Genomic DNA, 26,044 nt, shown 5'->3' with positions numbered 1-26,044 from the left:
TTACCCAATGGCTGTGGAAGAATCCAAGCAACAAATAACTGAACTGCAGTGTTTAAATGCACACTGAAAGCTAGCCTGGTAACTGAAGACTGGCACTTGGCAAACTAACACCAAATTTTTAATTATGCTACCTAAAAAAAGAACTTTGTTCAACGGAATTTCAGGGGAACTACAGGCGTCCTGATGTCTATGCTTGGGCAAGTTAATAGAAACAATACTGAAGGTCATTAATTAATAAGTATGTGTAAATATGCTGTACTGTACAAAAGACAGCATGATGTTTGTAAAGGGAAGTCTATAGTTGAAATTCTGTTAAAATCTTATTTATGAAATGTTATTTCTCTGGAGGACTCAGCAAACACGTAGGGATATTCCATTGATTCAGTCTATTGAATTCTTAAAAGTCTTCCATGAGACCACAGAAGTCACTCCTAGAGAAACTGAAAAACCACGGCATAGAAAGCCCTTGTATGCATAAATAATTGTTTAGAAGATAGGAAGGAAAGAGCAGAAAACACAGTCTATTTTCATGGCAGATTGTTATCAGTGGAGTTCCAGAAGATCTGTGATAAAACCCTTGATCAAAATATTTATATGGGATCTGTAAAAGAGCTTAGTAGTGAGATAACACTGGGGACAGTTTTGGATTGTTCAGGATAGCAAGATGATGGCTGGCTGTGAATGGTTGCAGATGGTTTTACAAGATTACGTGGCCAAATGGTAAAATGGTAGATGAAGCTCCATGTAAATAAATATCAGGTGATGCACATGGGAGAAAATGATCTGGAAATTAAATGTAAAATGCCACGGGCCAGGTTGTTATCGCTTGTGAACAACATCTTGGCACTATAATATCTGCATGAAAAAGTCAGCCCTGTGCTCACTAGCACTTAAAAAGCAAATCAGATGTTAGGGAGCATTAGGAAAAATATACAGAATAAAATAGTGACTGTCAGGGAGCCACTACTGTATAGATCCATGGTTTCCATGAGCATGGAGTAGCATGCAGGTCTGAATCCTCCCTCCGCCTCTGCAGCAAAAGAGAAGCAGTTGCCAGCAAGGGTGGTGAGGGCAGCTGAAGGAGTGGAAGAGGTTTCCACAGATGCCATGAGTGCATGAGCAAGGCTTTTCAGCTTGGAAAAGAAACCTCCACGGGAGACCTGGGGCCAGAGCCTAAACAAGCCTTGGCAACAGGGCAAGGGGAATCAGAGACTGATCATTGACCCTCCCAGCTTGAGACCTCACATCCAACCAATTGATCAAGTACCAGCTTCAAACAAAAGAGGGTGGGTTTTAGTTCAGTGTCTTCCGATCATTTTCTTTCTTAGTTCTAGTCATTAGTCTGAAACCCTGTCATTCTGAAATCCAGTTCCTCTAGAACCCAGCACAGCATCTCAGAGGATAGCTGTGGCCAGTACAGGAATGACACTCGGGTCTCAGCTCCTCCTCTAGCAACAGGCTGTTGAGCCTGGATAAAAATTCCCAGTGAGATATTTCCACTTAAAAGCTTTTAAGCTTTGCCAGAAAGATATGACTTGAAACAATGCTTCAAAGCAATATCACCTAAGGACTATATGTAGGAAGCCTTTTCTGTTTACAGAACCACTAGTTAACATTTTCTGATCATGTCATATTTATTTACCAGGGTTACAAATGCAAGAAACAGAGGCCTGAGGTAATTTCATGTTTAATAGATGAAGTCTCAAGAAAAAAGACATTGTCATATCCTTTTTTTTTTATATTTCAGAGGTGTGAAACCTTTTCTTCCTGACATCAAGTTCAGTATTTACTTAAGATAAGGAGGAATCCTACAAGGAAAAAAGGTGATTACCTGATTAACAGACTTATTCACTCATTCATTGGTTCTTCCACTTCCTCCTATGACCAGTGAATGAAACAAGGTGTAGCTGAGGCACCCCAAGCCAACAAGCAAAGAAAAGGTAGCTGAGGGTGCAAAAAGAACAAGAGGAGTTCTCTTGGAGAAAAAGGCAAGAAATAGCTCAAGGAAAGAAAAACCCTTTAAGAGAACTAGAATAGGAGAGCATGGCAATAGTTTCATTTCTACAGTATTTTGAACAGTATGTTAATCTGGGTCTCAGGTATGATTTAAAGCAACACACTGGACTTTAATGTTGCAGTAATGTTGCAATGTTGCAGTTTTTCTCATTCTTTTTCGTTTTTTTGTTTTTTTCCTTTTTTATTCCCCTACCAGAAGCAGACATTGTGAATTTTCTGTGAAAAAGACTTTATTCTGTGCTGTTTAAACAGTTCCTAGCACAGTGTCCCTGACCCCATCACGAGGAAGTGCCTTGGCAAATAAAAACCAAGAAGAGAGTGTAGTTGGAGATGAAATGCTGAAAGTGGGCCTTGATGCTCAGAAAAGATGTTCCTTTGGTATTTTTTTCTTTGTGTTACTATTATTATTCCTTTAAGCAAACAAACACATTAGTTCACCTCATTAAAATCAAAGAGAAGAATCTGAGAAATGTAGTTCAGCAGCCAAAGTCTCAAAATCCACCTTGAAATCTTATTGGCTATCTTCTTGAGGGAGGTGTAAATCTTCCTTTTGTTGGCTTTTATTTCTGAATTTGGCTCTGCTCCTGGAAATCTTTCCTGAGAGGCCTCCACTTGCTATAAATGTTGCAAAAGAAGGCTCGCTATTTGCAATGCCGTTCTAATTATTTTTCTGATGGGCCAAGAATCGCCTTGTGGCCATCTGGGGAGAGCCTTGGTCCTGTATTTCTAACTCATCCTTTGGAATCATTCTGAACATCGAGCTCTTGCTGCCAATCAAAGCCACTGTGTATCTCAGGGCTGGGCCTTTAGTCTGCCCATGTCCCTGCAAACTCAACTGAAGATTTCCATCTGATGGTTGTGATGAAATGCAGTGGATTCCTTGCTGGGAAGGCAACAGGAAAAAGAGATTAAAAAAACAAATAGCAAGGGACATGAAGGGAGGCTTCAGGAGGCTTCCTGGCCATAGGAAACCAGGAAGAGTGACTGTATCTTATCTATTACTTGTGCTGTTCCTCTGGGATCCTGCTCTAAGAGGGGTCTGTACCCAAATTTTGGAAAAACACTCAGTTGTCCATTACACTCTTTTTCAAACAACAACAGAAGGATTCTGGAGAGAATGCAGTGACCTTTTTAATATATAACTTTGCTTGCATTAGTGGATGGCCTGGGGTGCTTTTGAGAAAGAAATGCTGTCAGGAAAAGACATTGAGGGCTTGGTGTCTCACAGCAGATCAGATCATTTTGCAGTAATAAGGCAGGAAGTTCAAGCTAGGCAGCTACAAGAAGCTACCCAGAAAAAATAAAAATTAACAAGGAAAAAACCAAAAGGAAAGTAAAGAAAAAAAGGCAGCACAGTGGAGCTCAAATACAACTGTTTTGCTCCGAGTTTTGTGCTGAGAACAGTCCAGCTTGCAGGCTTTGCAGAGGTGCTCACAGAAAGTAGGTTAATAAATGAATGAATTTCAGGGGGCAGGAAATGCTGATGCCGACTTTTCTGGGAGCAGCTATAAGACTGCACTGTAACCTTTGAGCTCTGACTGTGCAGCCCCATGTGACACTATCTCAAAGCTTATGAGCTGGGGGCAAAGAGGAGGGAAGGGGAGAGAGAGGGGGCAAATAACATCATTACTTACTTTGGTTTTAGTTCAACATTTATCTTTAAATATTTTTTTCTCCTCTGAATTAGTTTCAATAAAACGTGCATCACTCGTGGAGCTCCTTCAATAAAAAAGTCACTGTTTGTTATATGATAACACTGAACAGACTCCAGGCACTCCATTTTCTTATCTTAGATATACAGTGGAGCATAACTCAAGCAAAGGGGAGAAGTTAATGCATCTGTAACACTAGGTAACAGAAGCAACAGTAGCATGTTAGTGTAGTAATAACTCTCACATGTGGAATATCTGAAGATGGGTTTTATTGAATTCAGTTTATTTAACCAGGATAAACTCTTGAGATATGGATCTCATTTACAAGATGGTGTTGGCAAGAAGGCAGATTATTACAAGCACATGTGGAAGATAAATATAAAACAAAAAGTGAAAGACCTGTTTATATTTTTAATTAGGACACTTTTATCACTAAAAAACTTAAGTGAAAAGGAATACAGATAGAGATACAAATATTGCTATTGATATTAACAGCAATGATCCTTCCTACTTACATAGCACTTTTTTTTCCCAGGTATCTTAACACTGAAAAAATATAAAGGTGAAATGTCCTCCCTTGTTGCACATCAAGCCTGGCTAAACCTGTTTTGTTCAGGTCCCAGTGAAATGGCCCACAAAGATGCAACAATTGTGTTAGAAGAGGGAAAAGGAGCAGTGCAGACCTGTGCGGGGTGGAGAGCATGCTACTGAAATGCAGTCATATCTAGGTAGTGCTGACACATTAGAGAAAAAGCCAGGGAGAACACAATGTACAGTTGAAACTTCAGGAGAATTAAAGTAGGCCAAGTGTAAGTATTCAAAGTGGAATTTGACCAGGATTACCCCTTTTAACCTTGCTAAAAATACTACATGATCTTTCATGAGCACAGGCATTCAAGACTGAACTTCAGCATTTCACACAAAAGGTATTAAAACGTACATTTATATGAATGCATTTTTTGAAACAGTTACCTTTTAAGTGACCTCTAAACAGGTACAGACCACATTAAAGTTATATGTGGTATGCTGGCACTTGAGGCTGCAAGGTGATGGAGTGCTTTTCTTTTCATAAGGCAATTTTGCTTGATAATCAAATGTCTCTGGTAGGTAAATAAAAAACCTCTCTCCTCTGTTAGAGGAGTTATTATGTTGTATTTACAATGTATTCTTTTGGTCTGTAGTTAACATACTTTAAATACTCTTAAAAGTAAATGGCTGCCTTCCAGCCAATGACATTTTTGGGCTATCAAGTTGCATATTTTGCTCAGAAGTGTGATGCTGAGTCTGCTGCTCTGCTTTCCCTCTGCACTTCAGGTTTCCCCTTCCTTGTGCAGAGAGCTCCAAGCAGCATAATCCAGCATCTTTTTCATCTCTGGGAGTGATAGAAGACCAGGCTTGCCCAGCCACTCTGGGGTATGGCAACTGCTGGGATAAAATATAACAGGACATGACAAAATTATGAAGGAATGTAGGCCAATGAAAAACAAAAAAAAAGTCTTTTCTGAATGGGAGCCTCCAAGATTTTCTGATGAATATTCACCTGAGCAGTAGGATGCTTTGCTGGGGTCTTCATAGAAAAACTGAGCCTTTTAGATTTGTAATAGGACCACAATGGTAACTACCTGTTGGGTTACCACTGCAAAAAAGCCTTTACAAGCTACAAGGATTTCATGGGCCATACCTTGATAATTAATTTTATGCAGCAGAAGCAATGCTCAGCCCCCAGCTTGTCTGTTGGAATTTTCCCTAGTTTTCTCCCATTTGCAGGAGAGATTTAATCATGGGTGGTAAACCTAAAGGGTTTGCTGGTTGCCTCCACCGCTGCCCCCTGTGCTCTTCATTTTATTTGAGCTTTTCTGTGTGCTTGAACCCTGGAAAGGTCAAGTCTCATGTCTTGCCAGTGGTGGAGTGGCTGTGAAGAGCTCCCCAGTGCTCCCAGCCCCTCAGCATTTAGAAATTTCTTGCCATTAACTTGCACAGAGTGTTCCCTCCCAGTCACTGCCTGCAGCCATCTGGTGGCAGAGCAAAATGTTGCCTGGGGATATCTGCTTGAATTAATTTGCTTTGACTGTATTTGCACTTTTGTTTACCATTTGAGCAGTGACATTTATTAGCACAAATGTGCTAAGGAAAGCCAGTTTGGGGAGAAATGTCAATATTTGCTCTGAAGAACAACCAGGCCCCAATTCAAAAACATACTTACTAACTCTAAGTACATGGATGTGTCTCATTGATTTTGTTGAATGAAACCTGATGCTGGGAACAGAAGAAATGCCATGAGCTTTCACTCACCAATTAAGACAAATTGGTCATTGCCCAGCCTGAGCTAAGATTGTTCAGGATCTATCTTCACTGTACTGAATCTGAAGAGATAAAACACAGGCCAGGGATTTGCACACATTTGGAAAAACATAGCCCAATCATGTCTGCACAGAGTAAGAAGCAATGCGGTTGGTATGAGGAATTGTTGCAGTATTCTCTACAAAGGTTGCAGTGAAAAGAGAGTCCAAAAGGAACATGACTATTTAAGAATATGCTAAAAATAATGCTGGAAAGTCTTGCCTGGGGAGTCATATACTGTACTAGATCTCCACAGGTGTATGGGCAAAACAGACCAGAACTGTCAGGACAAACCCATGGATTTTATATAATCTGTAGTTGTCTAAACATATCCACATCAGTGAATTTTGGCAGCAGAAGTGATGGGGGATTTGCAGTCCTTGCTATAAGTAGATTGTGGGTTTTTTTTCTGATACTTATTATGTGAATTATCACATCGGTGGGGAAACATGCTTGATTGAGGCTCCTGTCCTGTCAGAACAACTCCAAAGAAATAATATAAGGCTCAAGGCTGAGGCCATCATGTCAAATTAAGCCACAACAGTAAAGACTTAGTACAGGAGCACCAAAAGTTCCTATATTAATGTTGCCTAAGTTTTCCCATTATACAAGATTCAATTTTTTTCCCCAGAGATTCAGAAAGGGTCAGACTTGCAGTTAGGATGGAGCTGCTTGATGTCTCTGAAAAAAATAAATTAGTTCAGAGTTGCCTGTGCCCTGTAATGAAAAAACCCAAACCCATTGCCTGATGTTTCTGAGCATGTGCTACCAGCTGATAACTCCCCAACCCTTTCAAGGACTGTGACAAAGGGAGTGGGTTGTCCAGGTCTCTTTACTACAGACAAACCCTGAAGAAGCTGGGTAGGGAGACTGATATGTCTGCCCGCAGAAATCCCTGTGTGATTTCCTAAGTGTCATGAACCAGGGCTCTGGTGGTACCTTGAGTTATTCATGGAGACTGAGAAGTTCTTGGTCTAACCCACTGACATCCCGTGCTGAATTTAGCCTCAACTACAGACTATCCCTACATTCTGCCTCTGGCGACATTTTACAGCCATGTAAATCATGGAATCAGGCACTACATCTCAAAAGTGGCTGCAGTGAATTCACACCATGGTTTGGTTACAAGGAGCTGTGCTACTGCAGAGGCTGCTCCAAGGAGGACAACTTGCCCAAATACAGTTCACCTCTTGCTTTGGATGAGGCCAAATCATATCCTACATCTTGATTTTCAGCTGAGAAGTGACTTGCTTGCATTTTTGTGAAATACAACATCCCCCTTTCTCTTCTCCCCCTACTCCTGAGCATGTAGCATTGAATATACCCCTATGGCCAAGTTCAACAAATTATCAGCCAGAAATTTTAATCAGATATTTAATCTTTCAACCATGTAAGTGAGATTTTGTGTTTACAGTGGCAGTAGGCCAGCTCACCCTCAGAGAAAAAGATTGTTAGTAGTGTCCTTGAAGCTGGGGAGCCAGAGAGCAGTGACTCCACTGAGCAGGTCTGGCTGACCTGCAGCTGAAAGGCAGCTGTAATCACCACATCAGTACCTACAGCACTGTGTGCTTACTGAGCAGTGGAGAGCCAAGGAAATTATTATCGTCTTTAGAATATTGCTGCACTGTGCATTCAAAATTATTTAGCATAGTAAAGAAAAGAATTAAGCTTTGGTGACAGGAGGCCAGAAGAGATGAAATTCTAACACACTCTGCTCCTGAATTTGCCAAATCCTGGAGTAATGGGAAGCATCTTCCTAGACCAAATGCCAGTAGTGAAGTTAATGAATCTTCCTGTTTTGAAAGTTTCTTTCCTCATACAGATGCCTTGGACAGATGCAAGCCTAAGTGTAGCCATATGCACATTATTAATTTCTGTTTGTATGGATCTCATCTGATGCTGCAAAGCAGTACATGAACAAGTTGGTTTTCATAATGTTAACCCTGAAAAGCATGTTGCAAAGTAGAATATGTGAAGCATTTTTCAGTCATACTTGGTGATCACCTTTATGACTGGAAGCTAGAAGTCCAGTATTCTGACATTGATTTTGCTGTGTATAGTCATGGAAAGTTTATATTCAAAATATTCTTATGTTATGCCCAAGGCCTGAATGCTTTAAAAGTCTGTGAGGATTTGGTTGTCACCAGGGTCTGGGTGGGGTGGCATAGGATCTATTTCTCATTTGCCCTAAGTACAAACCTGAGCTCTCTGGAGCAACTACGCAACCCCAGATTAGAACAGGAATCTTGACTTCGCCATTCAGACTTCTCACAGAGAAATGTGGAACCTTGTGGGGAAAAAAAAATCTTATTTCCTCAGTGCAGATGTGTCTGCAATCAGTGATTCGTGTCAGCCCATCAGTATTCCCAGTGGTGAAAGAGCAGTTTGGGAGGCATTATAGCTCTGTACAAGAAGCCTAAAATTTATTTACTTTGACTATTTGCTCGGCATTTTTCTGGTAGCTATAGGAGAAGTGGATGCTAGGAGATAAGTTTGGATTGTTTATACTTCATTAGAGTCTGAAGAGGTTATACCACTATGTACCAGGGTCAAGTTTTAGTTCCTTGTTGAACTCTCCGACTCTTCACTGGAGATGCAGACAAATTCTGCCCGAGATAGAGGTAGTTTTCAGGAAGGGTGTGTATATAGCTCCTGTCTCACAGATTGACACAACCTTTGTTATTTCTAAGTAAAACATACCACTTTATGGTCTTCCAAAATGTAAATGCTTCCTATGACTTTGATTGCTACAGTTTAATTGCAGTTGTTGTTCACATAACTTGCTTAATATGATTAATGTCATAACAAGTCTGCGGACATTCCTCAGTTCTTTACCTTGACAGTGAAACAACACTGGTGACAAAGTGCAGGTTAGGGTGTAATGGATCTCTTTTTTTAAGGAATTACCTAAAAGTGCTTACAAAGATTCCAGTGTTGGCATTCACTTATTGGATAATTAAGTTCATCTTTATTTCCAACAGGATAATTTGATTTCCCTGTAGAACTGTGAGACGTGTTGCTTCTGAAATAAGCTGGCTACACATCTACTCTCTACAAAAAAACTAACTATCCAATGGGGAGAAAGAAGTACAAGAGCATATATTGACTATAGGCAAACTATATATCAGAATAGACTTCCTTTTGTTCAGGCCAGTATCTGATGGGAAAATGAAATATGGCCTGTACATTTGTATCTAGTAGGGATAATAAGTATGAGAGATGGATCAATTTGGATTGAGACCAGGACACTGAAGTGAAGCCACTTTAGTGGCATTGACAGATGATCTCCTTGTCAATAGATAGAAAAACAGCCATCCATTTTCATCCTCCTGGATCTTTCTTCAACATTTTACACTCTTGACCTGAAGATACTCCTGTTTCACTTCAGAGTGTTAACAGTGGAACAGGGTAATGTAACAAATGGTCAGGTCCCTCTTGAAGGGATGGCTGTGACTGCTAGATGTAGAAAGCTGTCTCTGCTGTTGGAAGACAGCAGCACTTTTCATGTCCCCCCCAAGGACCAATTCTCTCTCTTCTGCTATTCAGTATGTTCCTGCCAGCTGGATGATGTTCCAACTCATGGAACATCCAGATAGTTCTGATCCACCTTCTTGTGGTACTGAGCTGTTCTTTAGTTAATGTGACCAAGGTGACTTTATCTGGATGAGAGCAGTACACAGATTAGAGCTATTGGCTGAAAGCTGAAGTCTGTCATGATCCAGAAAATACGGACAGAATAAAGATTTTGAAGAGCTGGTATGAGATGTGCTCCTCTTGGTGGGAGGCATGAACCAGAGTTGGTCAGTCACTCCCACGCGCTAAGGGTGCTCTTGTGTTCTTATTGTTCTCAGAACCTTAGGCATCACTGAACTGAAGGAAGCCTTGTGATTGGACTACAAGAGAGGAGCACACAATATCCTTGATCATTACTAGCTCACAGTAGCTTTCAGTGTCAGTGTTTAACTGTCCTCACCATTTGGAAATTTTCATTTTATCATTGAAAAACATCCCACACTGCAATTTCACCTAACATTTCTCATTTTATCTATCTAATGGACAGAAAGAACTTTCATTTTTACTCTTTCTTTGCAGCTGCATTTTATGTATTTCAAATGTATTTTCACATCTTCCCTCTGGACTAAACAAGCCCATATTTTTGTCATTCTTCCTCTATAAGTCATGTTGTCTAAACCTCCGATTATTCATGACTTTTCCCAGTTTGTCCAAGTCTTTTATGAAATGTCTGTTCAATATGGGCACAGTTCTTTACAGATGCCTTCTAGATGCTGAGCAGAGTGGAGGGATTTCTTTTAGTCTTAAATAAAATATTCCCTTCTAAAAATCCCCATAATTTAGATGAGTTTTTAATGTCATAAAATTGACTCACCCTTTATGTGTGGTCTCCCACATCCTCTAGTTCAGTTTTGGAAGAACTGTTGTCTATTCAGCTCTTCCCTGCACTTGCATTTTGTCTGAAAGTGTCTTTCTAGCTGTAGTACTTTACTCAAGTCCTTACTGATATGTTATTTTAAACACTGTTTCTTCAATGTGTAAAGATCTTTTGAATTCTGATCTAACCTCCCAAATGTTTCCAGTGTCTTCCAAGAAGTGAGAAATCCTTTCTGATATTTTCCAAGTTTTTAATAAAAATGTTGACCCAAGATGGAACCCCGTGGAACTACAAAGAAACTTCGCAGTCTGGCAATGACTTGTTCCCAGCTACTTGCTAAGTAAAGTTTTCCAAGTGGCTGAGCACCTGCTTTACAATAGTTTTGAGCTCATGTTTTCTTATAATTTCCTTAGGAAGCTGTCACATGACACAGTGTCAAAAGCCTTGCTAGCATCCAGATATGTGACATCAGCTCCCAAAGACCCCTATCCTGCTAGACAGGAAAATTGAGTTAGGCTTAAGAGAGCTAGTGTTTGTTTGACAAAACCATGCTCCTGTGCAGCTATTATCTCCTAAGTTGTTTGATTGTCATGTGATCTTCTGGCTATATATATGGTTATACTATACTATACATGTGGAGCATGTAGAGCTCTATTATTTTTCTGGAAATTAAAATAAAGAAGACAGGCCATGGTTTGTGGACTTCTTATTAAAAAAAAAAAAAAAAAGTGCTGTGTTTGCTCTTTTTTGGTACTCTATGACTTCTTCCATCTATCTGGAGTTTTTGGATCACTGATATTGAGTCCAAATTTGTTGTAGTGAATTTAATCAAGTGAAACCCATTTGAAAATATGGGTCAATATGGGTTACCTCCATAAGAGGTAACAATCTGGCATTTTCTACTTTACCTCTGACTAATGGTGTACTAAAAATTTTTAACAAATGATTTTTTTTTGCCAGTAGAGTTAGCTGCAGTCAACATTTGCTCACTGTTCATTCTATTTAGTGAAGACCAAAATAAAGAACTATCTTGGATCTAACTTGCAAAATAATGCTTCATTTTTACTTTTCATCCCTTGGGACTTGTGCTTTGCCTTAACTATTTTAACCTTTCTATTTTTCTCTCTATGGTAAGTGATGCTACTTACAGCTATCCTCAATAATGTGCTGTGTATTTTAGTTTCTTTTTTATTCTTATAGAGAGGGCCATCGAAAAGGTTTAGCAAGAGTAATGATCAGTTCTGTCTGGAGCTGTTCAAGATATTTTCTCTTACTCTGACAGTCATTGGTCTGGCTCCAGTTATTCATGCCTGTGCCACTTCCTGGCCAGGCTACAGCAAGGCAGAAAGCCTTCAGTGAATCAACGTGTGCAGAAACTGGTCCTGCATTTTCTCAACAGCTGAGGCTATTCCAGATTTGTCATATTTGTCCTCTACTCCTTTTAATGGTGTCCAATCAGAATTTGAATCAAGTTCATGGTTTTATGAACTATCTTTATGTCCTCTTGGCCTGAGTGGGGAGCCTAAAAAGTCATGCAGTTAAGCTCTGGGACAAAAGTTGTGGTCAAAGATCCTTTAACAGGACCCTGATAAAAAAGGGAAAACTGTACAGAAAGCAGGGACTTTTCAGGTCTTGACCAGTGGCAGGGAATTAAATGACCTCTCCAAAAGCTGATCTTACAGCTCCCCACTGTTGGTACCAGTGACACTTTCTGTATTGCATCTGTCTTTGTGTCTATTTCTATATTACCTTTCCCTCTACATTTTCTGCTGTAGGAAGAGGGAGACATTCCTGAATGCATCACTGCAAGAGGCTCAGATACTTCCATAACAAATGTAATATTGGAGTGTGTACAGAATTAAATAGGATAAATAAACCTTAACGCCAATATTTTAGCATGAGTATGACTTTGTTTTTTTATGTACAGCTATTGTTACATTGTGAACAACTTTGGGAAAGTGGAAAAATTCTCATATTATTAGTTTGATCTTGGTACTCTGCCACAAGACTGATGGGAATTTGGGGGCTCTGTTCTGGGAACGGGAATGGTGGGCAGGCGTAGGAGGAATATGAGGAATCAAGGCTTATTGGTTGAAAAGACAGAGATTAAGATTAGAGGTTTATGACACATGACGAATCTCAGCAACGTTTCAATTTATCTATCTTTCTTTTTGTCATTATCAAAAGGAAAAGAGCACCAAGAGGCTCACTAAGTGACTGTCAAAATCTTCAGACCATTGCAATGGGCCCTGTGCAGAGGGTTACTGGAGATCCTCACTGGTTTCTGTGCTCATGTGGATCCAGCTGCCCGAGATGCTGAGGGAAAGCACGTAGCATCGCTGTCATTCCCAAATGTGCCTTAGCAGCTGCAAAGCCCAGCCAGAGGCCTGGCCAGCCAGCTCTATGTGGGTGACAGCCCTAAGGACCACCAGCTTGCTGGGGAGAGCCCTGAACTCACAGTGTCAGATCAAGACAAACTGCACATGATGTGGTCGAGATCTGGCACAGTGTCCCCCAAGCTGGCACTTCTATCTGAAGACCTCCACATCGAAAATGGAGAACCAGCTGTACTGAGGGCAAGCAAACATCACAGGGAACTTCTTCCTAGCAAAGTGCCTGTCATTTGACTCAGTTGCTCTGTAACATCTCCCTCGTTTTCATCGCTGACAGACAAAAGAGCAGCAGCTCCAAACACTTCTCAAGGCTTTTTTTTTCAGACTAAGATGGACACAGGACCCAAGTAATCATCCTTAGAGGTTTACATCATCCTCTGGTGTCTTGCCCATCAAAATAGAGCCTGCTTCAAAGAAATGACATAGCCCCCTCAATGGCAAAGAGCATGCACTGGGAGAGAGCTCTTGGATTCCTGACTGTTTCACAGCACACGTCCTTGACTCAGAAAGACTCAAGCTTACCATAAGCCCTTCAACTATTTTTTGTTTCATTTTCCCAGTGCCCACCAGATTAGAACACAGCTTGGCAATGTCACTAGAAGAAAGAGAGAGAGAAAAGGACAAAAAACCACAGCTGCCAGTGTTTCAACTACAGTGTTTCCAAACACTGTTGGAAGGGTTTGTGAAACTTGCCATAAAAGTACTACAGACAGAAATGTTCTTTTCTTTGTATGATTTTTGGAAAGTTTCAAATTTCAACTGGTACTGTGTGCAAAATCAACAGGTCTGTGCAAATACATCTGGGTCAAGATTGACAGGTGGGAAAAGCTTGCAAGACCCTGTCAGAGCCACAGAGGTCTCTGCTCTGTGTGTGTGCCAATGGAAGAAATCCCGCTCTTGCTTCACAAAGATAAGGGTCTTTTATAGTAAAATGAAAACAAGGAATCAAAGGGTAAGAATCAGTCCATTGGTATCTCATCCTGTGTGTGACTTGATCAAGGGATATTCGTGACTCCCAGCATCATAGACAGGATGAGAAGGGAAAGTGTGGGATGCTCAGTTTATTCCCTTGCTGCTGCCTATAGGCAGGAGAAGAACTTTAATGAACACTCATGATTTAACAGAAAATGGTGCTAAGCATCATATTTCTAACCTAATTTGTGACATTCTCTTAAGCATCAGGATATTTTTAATTATTGTTAGAATGGGCCTGTTCCCTGCATCCTGATGCAGCAGCCCACAGGAACATATATTCATGATTTCCACTGCAAACATGAAGATGGAAAATCTGAGATTGTCATAAAATCACATGATTCTGGGAGGCGTAGCTGTAAGAACTAAAACCAGAATCTAACAGGAGTTTTGATTTAGCTGGAAGAATAGGCAGTGCTGGCACTGCATACTTGCAGTAATGTTTATCTTGAACAGAGAGATATCTAGATATATACATTTCTATATGTTTCTAACTAACCCTAGTTGCTCTTCTTCTAAGGCTCATTGTAAAACTTAAATACATGGAAACATCTATTTCAAATAGGCAAAGTTGTTAGCTCTTCTCTGTTCCGCTTCCTTAAAATGCAGCCACTTGATGCAAAAATTATTTGCATCAAGTGGCTGTAAAGTTATGTCATATGCATAACGTTGGACCTATGGCTTGGCAGTGATTTTTGTCTTAAGAAAGACTGGCAAAAGGACTGTGTGATGCTCATCAGGAAAAAAAGAAAAAAGGCTGTTTTGAAATTTTTTCTATAGTTTCAGGAGAGGAGCACTCAAGAGACACTTGGTCACACTCAATTGTACGTGATTAAATCTGTTCTTTGATGTATTCTAGTGGTTTCCAGAAAGAAACACATATCCATGTCTGCTTAGACTCCAAGCTGGTCATTTCCTTCTATTTCTGTTCTGGCCCTGGGTGTCCATCATCCTCCACTCCTTGTTCCTGTCCATCTGTAAAACTCATAAGGCCAGATTTAACACAGTAATGTACACAGGCAAATGATGACTTGGAAGTGCTTGAAGGAAGGGATGTGCTTCATGATTCAAGTGTTTGTGTCATTTCAGCAGAAAACTCTGACAAAGAGAGTCCTACACATGGAAAAAATCTGTCAGCTTTTCCACAGAAAAGCCTATTCTCTTGTTATGACCTTTAGAACAAAATGTAGAAAATCCTGTGGAAGCTTCACCTCAGTTTTGACTGAGCCATATTTTAAAAAAATCTATAAGCAAAGCCTGAATTTTTAAAATATTAGTGAGCTTTCAGTCAAAATGGTGCAAACAGCACAATCTTTATCACAGTGAACTTCACAAACATCACATCAAGTCTTAGGAATATTTTGATATTTTTATTTTTATAACCAGTGATGTACCTAACTTAGGAGGAAAATTTAGCTACTTTCACTGTATAGAGTTGAGGAGAAAAAAGGGGTACCTGCCCAGTGGTTATGGAGCTGGCCTAAGGAAGCAGAACCAGGGTCTAGTACTTGCTACAAGAAATCTTCAGCATAAAAATGCCTAAATATCCAGAGTGATAACTCCAAACATGATTTTACTGCTGCTGTCACTGCCCTAAAGCTATCTAAAAAAGGACTGTCTTTAGAAAATGGCCCTCTTCTTTTAGATGAACTTAGAGTCTTCCCTTTTAAACCATGGCTTAAGCTCTAAATGTGCAGAGCTTAAATCAAAGTCCTCTCCTGGGTATTTTTCCTGACTGGGGGAGGTAGCCAGAACTGAAATACTTAACAGTCTACATGCCTCATACAGATGCTGTAGGTGCCTAACTTTGGGCTATAGATATACCTAAAAACTCAGTGGATTCTTAGCCACCAGCTAAGCCACAAGGCACCTTTTCAATGTCTCCCAACAAGGGCCTTAGAATCACGGCATTTGACCATTTAGCAGTAAATTCAGGTCTTGTATTTCACAGTACTGTTGTGGGTCCTGTCCCTTGATTTGAGGTTGTTCATCTCATCACAGCTTCACCCTTGCTACCATTGGGTGACCTGCAGCTTCTGAGGAGAGCTAGAAAAAGGATATACAGCCTGTAGCCATAATCCTGATAAGTTTGTGGGGTTTTTTTTTCAATTATTCTATTATTTTGAGTAGCTTAATCCTCACCAAGAGCTTTGAGAATGTAACATTGTTACCCATCATCTTCCACACACTCATTATTGTACCTACCAGCTACACCCAGGCATCACTAGGCTGAGATGTACATGTAAAGCACATAGTGGGAGGATCAAGCCAATAGCTCCTAATTAGACACAATTTTCAGACCCTGTGATGAAGAAAGGTAATTTGCTTGTTCACATTATTGTGGCACTTCGAAAGAGTATAGGTGGCTTTCTGATACAGCCTGATACAACAGTGGCCCTTTGCATCTAGTAAAGCAAGCCACCTGATGGGGGTCATTCAGGAGATCCTGAAAGACTGTGCAAGGGGCACATTTTCTGATATGTTAAAAATATCAACACGTTTTTGCCCCTTTTTCCTACTAGCAATTAGGTTGGCAGATCAACTCTTTCTGGGTGAACTGGTGCGGGTTCAGGCTGCTGGACAATGTGGTCTTTGCCACTGCTGTTTTCTGCTCTCATTATTTTTGTGAGTTCCATAATGATAATGGACAACCTTGCCTAACCTAGTCAAAGACAGGCAGAATTAGCTTCATCCTTTATGGTTTCCAATAAGACCTCAGTGATCCACAAGAGAATAATCACACAAAAAGTGAGTGAATGCAATGGCCCCCAAAACCTCCAAATCAGGGAGACCTCCTTGGAGCTGCTGGATGATTAAATGTGTTCAGTTGTGCACATTGGGATGATACAGAACCAACTATATGGATGTGAGGGAATGCCCTGCTGTATGGAAAAAAAAACTATGCCCAGAGGAAAACTGAGATAGTGCCTTCATGCCTCACTCTCTCCTCAGGCAGAGTGATCTTGCTGCTGATAGCAGCGTACCTGTGTGTTAACATCCTTCCCGGGCAAAGCACAAGGATATAGTCACCCCAGAGAGGCCACCAAAATTTGCAGCCCAGCGAGAAATATCTGCCTCCTGCATGAGAAGGCTGCTTGCTTACTTCCACGGAGGCAGGGGAGGAGGGGTGGGAAAGGAGCCCCGTGGGAGCCGCAAATAATAAATAACTATTTCAGCTGTTGCAGCAACAGCAGAATAAGACCCAGGGAGGACAGTCGGGGCGGAGGAGGGGGCTTACAGGCAAGTGCCTGGATTTCGGCGGCCGCCTGGCTGCCCTGTCGCCGGGCTCCCGGGGCCGCAGGACACGAGTGTCCCCCGCGGGGCTCGGGCGATGCCGGCGGGTCGGGGCGAGCGCCGCCGGCTCCGCGGCGCTCTTGTTGTTGTTGGTCCGGTGCAGGAACTTGGCAGGGGCGCGCAGCCGGTCCCCGCTTCGGGTCCCACAGGCAGGAAAAGTCTCCCAGCCTGCGGAGGAGACAGCCTGGCTGAAAGAGCCCCGCCAGCTCTGCTGCAGATAAGTTAATGTACACAGAAGGGACGTAAATTACCACGACCCTCAGCAGCAGGACATTGGCCAGGGCCTGTCAGGAGGAGGACAAGCGCCGGCGAGCTCCGCGCCTCGCTGACATTTACCTCCAGATAGAGCCGCCGCTGCCCGGCGAGGAAGGACCTGGTGGAGCCAGGGCTTCCTTGAAAACAGCTGCCTGTCCCTGACACCTACAAACTAATGCGGTTTTAATCAGGGGAATTAACGGAGGGCGGTGCACTGTTTTCCCAAACGATTTACATGGGGACGGCAGCCTTTTCCCCCCTCCGCCGCCTCCTCCGTGGCTCCAGTGCCATTTCCCTTATGTTTCTTTATCTGAGCTGATTTTTTTCCTGCCCCCCCCGTCCCCCCTCCTCTGCGGGGAACCAGACGTGCCTTCATCTCCACCCCCCGAGCCCTGACGACACTCACCTCCCTGTTTACACACTGACATCACAGTGCAGCCTCCCTCCCGCCCAGAAATAACCCCTGGGAATAAAGCAAACAGGAAAAGGCCACTGCTGTTGCCTCCTTCGCAGCTACAGCCACATCACCCATTTCAGGGACTGCACCCGCAAGGAGCGATGGATGGGCAGTGGGATCCTGGGAGATCCTCTCAAGCCTCATGTCACCATTGCGACATCAAATCACACCAGATGCCCGATTGACAGGCTCTGCTTTGCAGAGGGATGGCAGATCTGAGAAAGGATAACTGCATCAAGATAAAAGAAGGAGTCAATGAGAGGGCCAAGGCTGGACACCAAGTCTTCTGCTTCAGCCATTACACCATGCTTCTCCACAAAAATATGTTTTCTTCTCTCTCCTTCCTTGTGTTTAATTTCCTTCATGAAGGGACACAGTTAAACTAAAAGCCAGGTATCCTGAATGGACAATGGGAAAAACAATGGGAAAATGTCTGCAAGATCACCCTCAGTTATTCCAAATAGCATCTTGTAATCCACACACAGCCCATTAATTTCAGCAGGACTCCTTGTGTGGTAAGCTCCTACCCGAGATGTGTGTGGGAGGCTCATTTGGGCCCATAGAGATTTCATTATTATTGTAAGCTTCAGCTTTAGAAGGCTCCGGGGGGACAGAGCTTTGCTCTTGCTCTTAGGGAAGAGCCAGGCTTAGTCTGGCTGATTTCTGTGTCTTTAACATACTGCCTGCCCTTGCTTCCATGAGCTCTGCTCTCTTGTGTTTGTTAATTACTCTGGCTGGACACCTGGCAGCAGTCACTACCATGGCTGCACTCACTAGAATTATGCTGGATTGTTTAGGTTGCATAAGTGTCCCTAAATGCATAACTTATTTTCTCTGGCTTTGGAAAGGCAATTGCGTAGCAGCAAGGAATGGGTAACTTTAGGGAGGCCAGAGAGCAGGTGCTGTGCCCAGAAAGACCTTTTTGCTTTTCAGTTTTCCCCCAGAGATGCTAGGTACTGAGCATGATGCTCTTGGACCAGCCTGTCAGAATCCATTATGGTTTTATGCAGTTGGTTTCACAGGCATATCTGGACATGGAGCTGGAGAGAACAAGCAGAGAAGGCTCCTGCCCAAAGCCTTTATAACCTGTGTTAGAGACAACAAGTATGTACAAAGATCACACAAAACCACTGCTTTTCTGATAATTAATTTTTTAAAAATGTATTTACTGAGGACAGAATTTCCACTGGTTTCTTGTAAGCACCACCATTCCCATCCACATTTTGAAAGGCAGAGTCTGTGCATAATCATAGCTGTGTCCTAAGGGGTGACCTGGGAACATTGCTGGAACATCTATTTCCCCAAAGCAGTCTGCCACCACAGCCTGCTAACACTGTGCAACCTCTCAGTGGCACAGCATGGGACACACACTCTCCAAGCCAAATCAATGTTCTTTGTTGGGGCCCTCTGCCATTGCCTTTTCCCTTCTGGCAAGGGGTGACAGGAGACCTGCAGCCCTCCATGTGCCTTCTGCTTCCCTCCCAAAGAACGATGAAGAACAACAATAAATTGTCTGAGGAAGGCCAATGGCAGACAAAATACATGGGCTGTAGAACTCAGTTTGCAAGCACTTTACAATATGACTAGTTTTTGGATACTCCAGCATGAAAGAAGCTGTGTAAGTAGCATGGATAGTAAAAGATAGAGGTGATATGCCTACCATTCTGAGTGAAAATACCCTCTAAACTGGTTACTTGCTGCCCTACACATCATTATGGCTTGAAAAAAGTAATGACTTTTAATCAAGGAGCCAGTCAGAGGATTGATTCTCTTTCCTGTAAGTGCAGTACCTCATGATATCTCTTGGAAAAGAAGACTGCTCCAGTGGATGTATACTTCTTTTTATTTGTTTGAGTTTGGTTGGTTTATTATTATTATTATTATTATTATTATTATTATTATTATTATTTTGGTCTTGTTTTGTTTTCTTCTTTTTTTTTTTTGTGTCTGTGTTTTAATTTTTTTTTCTGCACTGTAAATAAAAGAAAAACTAACAGTAAGATGTAGAAGTAGGTTGATAACCAGGTATACATTTAACAGAGAGCAATGACCTCTCTTCCCTTCCAACTTACACATGCTGGGCAAGGGATAGAAATATCCTTGACCTTGATGGAATTATTCCAGCATCACCTGTTGTAATGGCTTTTTTAGGGTTGTTACAGGGTCAAAGTGTGACCAGCTTGTAAGGGTTTTGTTGTGGCAACACCCTTTCCACTCAGGAGGGGATGAGGGTAGATCCTCATGGGAGTCCAGGAGTGCAACATAGCCAGATGTCCAAATCCTCTTCCACCTCCAGGAACTGTTCAACATCTGTCCTTGGAAAAGAGAAGGGGCTGGGGTCTGTTCTCTGATGTGTTCTTTCAGCTCCTAGAGAACAGAGGAATACAGACTGCTCTGCTGCAAGACAAAGAAGTGAATAAAGCAGCAGCCATTCCCTCTGTGTGTGTGCCAAAGGACAGGAGCCTCCAGTGCCTCCGTCTTTCCATCTGAAGATGTGGCTTCCCCGGAGAGCCGGAGTGTGTGAGCTGTGGCATGGCAGGCTCCACAGCCTGATGCATGTTTTCATCTCTTCCTGCACAGAATGCCCCCTGTGTTTTCTTCCAAAATACATCCACGTTCTTGGCGCTAGAAATCTTTTATCTTTATGTGTTGTTTTGAGCACACCCACTGCTTCCTGACTTAAAGCGGTTATGGCATAGACAGAGATTTATGGACATCAGATAGTGGTTTTCTTAAAGCTGCTTTAAGCCAGATTGTTCTTTTGGTGGACATGACACAACTGGGCTTCATTTAGATGGAAAATAAAGATCAGTTTTCCCAAAGCAAACATGTTTGGAGCAGGAAACTAAACTATGAATGAATGTATCTTGAATGCTGAGGGGCTAATGGGAAGGACTGGTGCAATTTTGGTTGGAGCAAATGCTGGTTTTGATTCTAGAGAGGCTAAAATCTGATTCTAATTTGGGGGAACATGCCTAGCTTCATGGCAGGTGCCAGTGACTTCAAACCAGGACCATAGCCATGCAAAACACATGCAGAAATAGCTCCAAATGGCACTTTCTCAGTCCATCCACAACATCAGAAGTAAGGAAGAGGACAGATAGTATAGAAGAGATTTCCTTTTGGGCCCAGCTCCTACAACTGCTTCACCCTTTCTCCTGTGCTCAGTCAGGACCACCCCCCCCATACTGCAGCCCAGCAGGACTCCTGTGGGCTGGCGAATCCAGCCTCACATTTTTTGGTGATCTGTTGCTGTGTTCATACCCTTTCAGTGCACTTTATTTCAAAACTCTGTTCTTTCTTGTTTTCAAATGGGACTTCTGTAGTGAGTCACCCCTAAAATACCCAGTGGTATGTAAACATGCCCAAGCTCTCCTGAAAGAAGGAATCCCAGCTTTTAATACTGCAACAGACACCCTGATGAGATGCTGGCCCATGTGTGTGCCTAAATGTCCAGGCATTTTCTTTCAAGATGCAGAGGCCAGGGTATAGTTTTCCACTAGTGTAAATGCAGATTTTGACACACAGGTGCTGAGAGATTTGGGGAGGTATCTCTGATTCAGGGAAAAAAAAAAAAAAAAAGTTGTTTGACTGTATGTAGATGGTCTCTGGCTTCCTTCAGGGATGCTCCCCCTTTCCCCCAGCATTGCACTTTGAATAAGCATCCAGAGGCTTGGAAGCTTATCCAGACTTATCCAAATCTCTTTGAAGCAATGGATTAAGGCAGGAACCCTGGGACCCAGGCCAAGAAACCTCAACAGCACAAGTCAGTGAGAAACCAAGAGTCTGTCCAGGGGAGCTGGCTAAGGAAAAATGAAGAAGTCCATCCCAGGGAGGCGACAGGAAGGGATCATCTGTCTGGGGAAGAAGGGTTCCATGGGGAGCTGAGTGAGGGGAATGAGAGTGGGGGAAGGGCGTGAGCCAGACTGGGAGGGCTGGGAGAAGGCTCACTGTGGTAGGCTCAGGCCCCAGTTGCCTTAAGCCAAGCCTGCCTTATGGGTCTGTGACCCTGGCTGCAAATCTTGCACAAAGGAATTATGATGGGAGGCTTCTGGTGCTCTCTGGCAGTGGCTGCATCAGCAACACTGGTGGAACAGCCTGTATCCCAGCATAGATTACATTGTGGGACACATAAATAAGGGGAGACATGACAAAATCTTATGAAATTATAAATGGTCCCAAAGAAGAAGACCAGAAGGTTTCTATTCACCTTGTTCCGTGGCAAAGGATAAGAGGACGTTTAATGAAATACTGATATATGGCAAAATAAGAACTAATGAAAGGAAATCCTTATAGATACAGCTTAGTCTAACCTGGTGTCATTCTTTGGACCAAGACTTTGTCTACAAGTCTTGAGGGACTGAACAGAGAGTGAGATATATGGACAAGTAGCAGGGTTTTACCAATCCATTGTATAAAGATCAATAAAGGGAGTGGGATTTCCTGACAGTTTGTTATAGGTTTTGCTGTTTTTTGTTTTTTGTTTTTTTTTTCTGGGTGGATCAAAATATTGTCAGTAGTCCAACATTTGAACCAAGAAAGGCAGATTGAACAAACCCAAGACATGATGGGGGGCATAAGCTGAGCAAGAAGGGCAGAGGGGAGGCAGCAGGAAAGGGGGCTGGTGGTTGCCTCAGCTGTCCTGCAGTCCAGCAGCCCCATGCCCTGGGACCCATGTCTTGCTATGGGCTGAGACAGAGCCTCGACCACCCAGAATGTCTCCCAGAGCAGGAGTTACCCTTTTCCAGACACCTAGTTTGTTGTTGTCAATGTTTGTTTGGCCTTGGTTTTATCTTAGCTGTTTCATTCATCTTTACTTTTGATGGTTTATTTTTGCTACCCAAATTAACCAAACAACAGGCAATTAGGCTATTTTACTGAGTAAAATATATGCATGTCCCGTGTCCTGGACTTCCAAAAATGGGTGGAAGCAGAAGTAATATTATTGATTTACAGATTTTTTCTAACAATTGATGTGGTTGTAACTGAGGCTGGCAACAATCTTAAAGAAGAAAAGCTGAAGTAATTTCAGAGCAGAGTTGCAGCTCACAAGTGTGTCTCCATATAAAGATAATTGATTCACAGGTAAAATAGGAACTCAGCTTTGAAAGCAAAGACTGTTTTTCAATTTTTACTCATTTCTTAACTGTTATGAAGACTTTTGAACTACCAGAGCTGCACAACACCCTCCTCTATCATGCTGTAGCACGAATTTCAACTTGTTAATTGTTCCTGAGTTAAGTTTGTGGGTCATGGAGGAAAAAGACATCTGATAAAATCAGCACTTCAAACTCCTATGGTATTTTTGAAATTTGGGTAACCTCTCAGCCTGTTCCCCTCTTCATCCATTATTTTTTTCTTTTTCTCAACATCCCATGTGCAACAAGGCGTAGAAGAAGGAGCACAGAGCTGATGGGCTTCTCTGTAGTGCGCTTCTTGGGAGATGAGAAGGCCTAGAAATTGCTAATGAAAAGCTAGTCAAGAAAGAGCTTGCAGCCAGCTCAAAGACCCATGGTGGTACAGTGCTTACTGCATCTACCAAGTATCAGGAACAGCAGCACAACAGTAACATGCGGGGGAGGGAGGGTGCTAAGAGGGGAAGTGACAAGTTACTTCCAAATATGAAGGAAAAAACATTCAAAATGTTTATCTTAGAACTATTTTTCTGGTTAATGTTTAACTTTTCACTTTTCCAAAGTAATGTTCTTGTTATCAGTTCCATTGCTGAAGGTCACATATAGAATAAAAGTCATATCTTAAACGTGAATAAATATCACAAGCAGAAATTAATTGAGTGCAAGTGACTCATGTGACATTTAAGGTTTTCTTTACCTACCAATGTAAGCAAATGGTGTAAGCATGTCCCTTTTTGTCCCATGAGCTGAAAAGAAAGCAAGTGAGCCAGAAATGACCTATTGTGCCACAAATGCACTCGAGCTCCATTAGGAAGGCTCTCGTTCTCAAATCTAGCTATTCTGGGAAGCAAACAACTGTAGGATGAAGGGGATATCGGTGCCCAGGCAGGGGACATGCTTGGAGGGCAAAGGAAGGCTCCCCAATAACGGGGAGCACTGGGAGGGCCTTTCAGTTGCGTTTCGCTGTAGCGAATGACTGCTGTGATTTTGACTGATGTTGGGAGCTCTCTGATAGGAATCCAGTGGATAAAACCAAATGTTTTTGAGGAATTTGGGACCAATAAATCAATCATTTCATTAAAGCAAGAAAACACAATGTATATGGTTTGTCTCCTCTGTTGGGGAGTCTCAAGAGCTTTATGTGCACAGAGGGGTCATCCACTAAGGGGATTTGTTCACGTAAAGGGGAAGTTAACTGGAAATAACAAAGAGTGTCTTTCAGATTTCTTTTATGGTAAATCCCTAACAGTGTCTGTTTATGGACTAAAGTAGCCCTACTGTTTCATAAAGGAGAAACAGGGATAGAAAAGAAGCAAATGCTGCCACATAAGCATTTGCAACGCAGCTACCTGGCTCACTGATGTGGTTCATAAATACACGTTTGAATTGCACAGTCTGTAGGAACAAATATTGAGAAACTTCTCTTTCATTGCAAAGATATTAATTTCTAATCTAAGATCCAGATATTGGGAAGGAAAACCCCTGCTTTACAATGACCAAGGTTTAATTGTCTTGATTTTATCAATTATTTGCAAATCCTCTGTTGCTGAGCAGTTGTTTCCTGTAGAAGACATAGAAGCAGCAACCACTTGCCTTGTAGATTTCAGTGAATCCACACCTTGTCTAAGATTACTGCTGAGACAATTCCTGAGATGGTTTGTAAATAATGAGACAGGATTTATTTATCCAGGTTCTTTGGTACTCTTTATTGTGCTCTACTCTGTTGATAAAACCAGGTAGTTTTAAGGAAAAAGAGAATGCAGAAAACAGTACTATCAAGCAATCTGCTTTCTAGACAATTATGAACTCCTGTCCTCCCAGTACAATAGAATCATAGAATTGTTTAGGTTGGAGAACACCTCTAAAATCATCAAGTCCAGCTGTTAACCCAGCAATTCCAAGCCCACCATTAAACCATGCCACCAAGCACCACTTCTACATGACTTATAAATAGTTCTAGGGATGGTGACTCCACCACTTCTCTGGGTAGCCTGTTCCAATGCTATGTTTTAACCTCATTTAGGTTGGCTTGCAGGGCATCTGTGGCTGATGAAGCATTTGCCTGAATCAGATGAAAACCCTTGTGTGTTGTGTGTTGTGTGTTGGGGATCCCAGCTCATGGAGAGCTAGCAAAGCAAAATATCAGTGCATAGAAGAGAGGTCATTCTGGGTACATCTCTCATTTTAGGGACCACTGTTCTCCCCACACCTGGGAAATAGCATAACTTGCTTTGAAGACTGCTCCCACAGGTACATTGCAGTTATGGCCCAGTCTTCACATCTCCCAAAGGGCAGGATTGGCTGAGCCTCAGGAGTTTTGAAGGGCCCATTCTAAGAGGCTTGGAAATGGACTGTCAGAGCATTCAAATGACCCATAGACTTCTTAACAGCAATTGTAATTTTTCTAAAGGAGTCTCATTTTACTTGACCTTTTGCTCTGTGCTCTGCAAAGTTAAATCAGTAAATTAAAATCCAGCTTTGATGCCAAAGAGTTGTGGTATACTCCTGAAAAGGAAAGCAGCTGTCACAAACATATTTTTTTTTTTTAGGAAATAAACATTAGCAAAGAGACAAATGAGTTGCTCTATTTCTCCTAATGTGAGTCAAGTTCAATTTTTAAGCCGATACTGCTGCAAAGTCTCAGAAATATAAACTCCAAAGGAATGAGAGCACTTTCTTCAGCAGTAGATCTCACCATGTCACAGACAACACTTGGACCTCTGCAAGAAACTTGCAGTGTGGAAGATTGGAGGGGGGGGCTTCTTTGCTTTTCTGAGACCACTACCAAGCCTGTGCTGAAGCACAGAGAGCCATCCTCAGCCGCATGGCAGTATTTCTCTTTCTGAACAGGAAATTCAGTATATTTTTTTGCCTACCCCAGCTCTCAGACAAGCTTTATTTCCCCCCTCTTGCAAGAAGTATGTCTCTTTTTTTCTAGACCAGTATCTAGAAACAGCTTCTTTTGGCATAGGCTCTGATTTCTGAAGAGAAAAGGGCTGTTCAGAGCTGATGTTGTGGTCCAAGTCACTGTCTATCACACTTCCCTGCTCTATTTTCACTTTTCTCATGTAACATCACATCATCTCACTTAATACATTTGTTTCTGATTACAGGCTGTGTATAATGGCCCAGCACAATGC

The sequence above is a fragment of the Vidua macroura genome, chromosome 1, assembly GCF_024509145.1.
Source record: "Vidua macroura isolate BioBank_ID:100142 chromosome 1, ASM2450914v1, whole genome shotgun sequence".
Taxonomy (NCBI): domain Eukaryota; kingdom Metazoa; phylum Chordata; class Aves; order Passeriformes; family Viduidae; genus Vidua; species Vidua macroura.
The sequence above is the reverse complement of the archived record's forward strand: the minus strand, read 5'-3'. Positions refer to the sequence as shown.